This window comes from Desmodus rotundus, chromosome 8, assembly GCF_022682495.2.
Source record: "Desmodus rotundus isolate HL8 chromosome 8, HLdesRot8A.1, whole genome shotgun sequence".
Lineage (NCBI taxonomy): Eukaryota > Metazoa > Chordata > Mammalia > Chiroptera > Phyllostomidae > Desmodus > Desmodus rotundus.
This window is the reverse complement of record NC_071394.1, coordinates 26,950,207-26,955,273: the sequence shown is the minus strand read 5'-3', so window position 1 is coordinate 26,955,273 and position 5,067 is coordinate 26,950,207. Positions and strand designations below refer to the sequence as shown.

At 44.1% G+C, this 5,067-nt stretch overlaps 1 long non-coding RNA gene across 1 annotated transcript; it reads left to right on the top strand.

Annotated features, from left to right (window-relative positions):
* The first annotated feature begins 2,666 nt into the window (after window positions 1-2,666).
* LOC139441117 (uncharacterized) lies at window positions 2,667-4,519 on the top strand. Its single transcript, XR_011651529.1, has 2 exons — window positions 2,667-2,945; window positions 3,596-4,519. It is a non-coding gene; the product is annotated as an uncharacterized lncRNA (long non-coding RNA).
* Window positions 4,520-5,067: the final 548 nt, after the last annotated feature.

The following is a 5,067-nucleotide window of genomic DNA, read 5'->3' as shown; positions in this document are numbered from 1 at the left end:
AGGGAGATAAATCGTCTCCATCTGTTCTGCAAATACCTTTATTTCCTTAGATGAAGCAAACTTCTGACTGTTGAGCCACAAAACCAAAGTTTGTGATCTGCTGACAGGTTTCCCTTTAGGAGAAAACATACACTCAGTCCTCACTGTTTGGTTCCGTATTTGTAAACTCAACTCACAAATTTATGCTGCTGTTACTGGAAGTTTTAATGGGTGACATTCTCTTGGTACCAAATGTGTATCAGCTAACTGAAACTGCTTTTTTAGCCTAGAACTTCCCTCCATTTCCGCATTTATACTGAGATTTGCATGGTTAATACCAGCTAAAGGAATGTATCTTGTTTATGTATGCTATGTTTGATTACGTAAGTCATGTGCCACTTAACCACGGGGATACATTCTGAGAGGAGCATTGTTAGGCAATTTCTTGCGTGAACACCAGAGCGCACCTAACGCAGACCTGATGGTGCTTTTTCAAGACCGGCAGCACAGTAGGTTCACACCAGCATCACAAACACGCGAGGAGTGTGTTGTGCTGTGGTGGCATGGCGGGGACGCCACTGGGCAGTAGGGATTTTTCAGCTCCGTCGTCGTTATGTGGCACCTCCATCATATATGCGGTCTGTTACTGACTGAAATGTCAGGCAGTGCGTGACTGTTTTCCCTGCCATCAGGCTCCAGTCCTGTGCACAGCTTAACAGTGGGGGTATGTGATGGGGACACGTACTAAGTGCATCATTAAGCAGTTTGTGGGGACATCATAGTGTGCACTTACACAAACCTAGATGGGATGACCACCTGTGCCCATGGGCTGTTTGGTATAGCTGTTGCTCCGGTGCTACAGCCTGTGCAGGGTTTTACTGTGCTGAACACTGTAGGCTATTGTGATACAGTATTTGTGTATCTAAACGGGAAAAGCACAGTGAAAACACGGCATAAAAGGTAGAGTGAACACGTGTGCCATAAACGGAGCTCGCAGGACTGGAGGTTGCTGTCACTGAGTGAGTCTCAGTGAGTGAGTGTTAGGACATTACTCTAGACTCATCACTGAGCTTACTTAGCTACACTAAACTTAGGAAGTAGATTTTCCTTCAGTAATGAATTAACCTTAGCTTACTGCAACTTTTTTGTCTTAATTTTTTTTCACTTTTTCAATCTTGCAGTAATACTATGCTTGAAACTAACGTACAGCTATACAAAAATATTTTCTTTATATCCTTATTCTGTATGCTTTTTTCCTATTGATTTAATTTTTTAAAAAATTAACGTTAAAAATTAAGACACAAACATACCATTAGCCCAGGCCTGTGAGGATCATCAGTATCACTGCCTTCGACCTCTGCATCCTGCCCCCCCCCCCCCCCCCCCCAGGGAGGCCTGTCTCCCTGGGAGGTCTTCAGGGGCAGTAACACAAGTTGGAGGCGGCATCTCCTGTGATTATTGCCTTCTGGAATACCTCCTGGAGGACCTGCCTTAAGGTTGTTCCTGAGGCTGTTACTCTTAAGAAATTTGCTCGTGGTGGTTTGCTTGGTGTGTTTCTTTTTCTATTGTAAGTGTTCTTGTAAGCAATAACGCATCAGGAACATTCCTCTTTATTAACGAAAACCTTTTAGGTGTTGGGGTCCATGTTCTCAAGCTTTTTAAGGACCTTGTTGAGATCTGCAAAAGCTGCTTAGCTACCCTCTTTACTGTGAATTTTCTGGGGGGTTCTTTTTCTGCAATTCCCTTTCTCTTCAGCTATGCATTCCTATTCCAGCCCCAACCACACATAAGTCCTCAGGAACCCCCTCAAGGAGCTCCTCAATGTCATCTTCATCCACACCCAGTTAGAGTTGTTTGCCATCTCAGCCACAGGCATGATTTTTGCAGCCTCATCCTTGGCAAATTCTTTGAAGTCATGGACCAACCTTTTAGGTGTCCACACTCCTTGGTGACATCACCCCAAGCCCAAGCAAAGTTCACTATGCCGTCAGAGATGTAATTTTTTCAGGATTGCATCAGTGTCTTCAGTTGCAGCAATAAGTCTTGGCAAAGCTGGTATAACTCCTGATCCATTGGTTGGGTCAAAGAGGTAGTATTTGGAGAGAGGAATAGAATATTAACAATGTGATCACGATCACCAACAAAACAGGAATGTCCAGGAGCAAAATCTTGAAAGATGTGTTATTCTCCAAACAGCACTTCATTTCACTAGCATGGCAATTCTGGACGGCATCGCGGAAGAGGAGCCGGGTCATCCATGACTTTTTACTGCTCCTGTAGGACACGCAGCGTGTGTTTACTGATATGCTTGAGGGCCTTGGGGTTTTCATTGGTAGCCAGTAACATTGTCCCCAAACAAGACTTCTCCTGTCCTTAACAGCCTTGAAATTAAGAGTGACTAGGAAGGTGGAAAATCAGTGATGGTTGTTATTCTCCTCCTTGTGGTTGAAAGTCCTTCCAGCCATCCATTTTCGGAATAGGGAATTTTCATCTATATTGAGTGTTTGCTCGGACAAGTAATTTTCCTCTACAGCTTATCTAGAGTGTCGAACATTTTTTTGCTGCCTTCATATCAGCACTGGCAGACTCACACTCACTTTTACGTTAATGAATAACAATTCTCAAATCGTTTAAATTACCTGGAACTAGCAGTAAATTCAACATCGTTGTCAGGTCTTGCCTTTTCTTGCAACATTGCAGCAAAAATTTTTCTTTTGGCCATGGTTGTCATAATGTTCGGGGATATTTTTCTGTGCCTTGTCTTCAGTCAGGTCTCTAGAAATTTCTCCATGTCTCAGGACCTTTACGAATTTTTTTGGTTTCATTGCCTTCAATGGAGCAAATCCTTTAACATTTTCCGTCGCTTTGTTCTTGTCCTTCAAGATCAAGCTTATAGGGGAACGGGACATGCCTGACAGGCGAGAGTGACCGTCACTGAATTTCCACCTGCCAACTCCACAATCACTGTGAGTTTTGTTCCCAGGATGTTTCACCACACGTGGCCTCTCTCTGACAACACTAATAGTGGATTTTGTACACTTCGGGGCCGTGATGAACAAATGTGAGACTGAGTCGTTCTGTGCATGACTTAACCAAGAGACAGTAAACCAGATGTATGAGGCTGCTGCTGACGTGACAGCATGCTGTTTTACAGGAGACGTTCTCAACAGACTGACGAGACCGTGGTAAATACAGAAACCAGCAGCGGGCGCTGGTCGTCTCTGCAAGTACGCCGTACTGTGTAATTGTGTGTGCTGTACTGCTGTGTGACTGGGGCACAGGCCTGTTGACACCAGCACCCCCACAAACACATCGGTAGTACACTCGCCTGTGATGTTTCAATGTCTGCGATATTACCCAGAACTTTTCAGCTTCGTTATTATCTCATGGGACCACTGTTGTAGATGAAGTCTGTCATTGACCAAAGTGTCGTTATGCAGCATGTGACAGTAAGGGATTACAGGTGACATTTTAGAGAGTGCTTTGAAAGACTTGTTTTCACGGAAAACGATGGGCCGAGGCTATGCAGTTGCAGTGAGTGAATGACTTTGAAGAGGACCTGGATACTTGTGTGTAATGAGTGTCCCCATACACGAGTCCCCTCTTATCTGCACAGGATGTATCATAAAAACCCCAGCAGATTCCTGGAGCCGTGGATAATGCCGAATCTGGTGGCAGGAATGGCTGTGAATGGCGAGCCGGAAGGTACAGAGCGTGAAGACGCTGGACAGAGGGATGATTCGTGTCCCGGGCAGCATGGCATGAGATCTCATCGCGGTACTCAGAAAAGCACATGATTTAAAAGTTACTAATTGATGCCCTCCCTGACCGGGTGGCTCTGTTAGTTGGAGCATTGTCCTGTACACCAAGAGGGTGCAGGTTTGTTTCCTGCTCAGGGCACATAGCAAAGGTGCGGGTTCGAACGCCGGTCAGATTGCATACGGGAAGCAATGAGTCAATGTTCCTTGCATTGATGTTTGTCTTTCTCTCCCTTTCTCTCTCTAAAATCAGTAAACATACTCTCCGGTGAGGACTTAGAAAACAGTAAAGGTTATGAATTGTTTCTTCCTCTGGAATTTTCTATTTAAGTTATATTTTCAGACTGGTTGACTGCAGGTAACTGGAACCATGGAAAGCGAAACTGCAGATAAGAGGGGACTACTCTAAAACCAGTTCTCGTGGAAACAGTAAAATCAGACGTTGGGGTCAAGCTGGAAGCAAAATGGGTGGAATTGGCAGATGCACTGGGGGATACTCACCGCTCCGCTCGGAAACCAAACCATCGTGAAGGCATCGTGCAGTCTCCCGGCGGGAGCAGGTACGTCTTCGGGCAAGGCCAAAGCTACGTTAGTGCATTTCTCTCTCCCTTGATCTGGACTTCATATTCACTCACCTTCTTCTGCAAACGAAGTTTGACAGTTTAGTTGGTTACATTTAAGGGTTCTTAGTTACAACTTGATACATCTCAGATCTTCTCAATCACCTAGTTTCAAGTGCTACATATATATATAAATGGTAGAAGTAAAGGGTAACTGAATTTCGAATTTTAAGTGTTGTCTTATTCAGCTTTTTACCTGTCCATCATAATCATGGCAATTTTTGAGGAGGCAGGGGGAGGGAGGAAAGATTGTCTTATCTACAAAGATAGAAAAATATGTAATTTACTGACTTTGTTACTAATCCCAGAAAATTTGAAACATGGGTTATTCATTAGCCTAACATTTTTTTTTTCCTGAAAGGACTCCTCACACTGAAGTAAAAAATATTTGCATTTTTAGAAAGATCCCATAAAATATATAACCATTGATAAGGTATATGTGAGCAGGTGGATTTATGGTTGGTGGTGCGGTTTTGTTTTTATTTATCAACACCCAGCCCCAGACATCCTAAAGTACTTTATCAGTCCCTAGATGTGTTTTTCCTTTTGATGGAATTTATTGGGGTGACTTGTTGACAAAAGTGCACGTGTTTCTGGTGCACAGTTCCACAACGCGTCATCTGTACACTGTACTGTGTGTCAGTGAAGTCTCCTTCCATCTCCAATTATCCGCCCTCCACCTCCCCCCACCCGCTCTCCTCCCGGCTCAG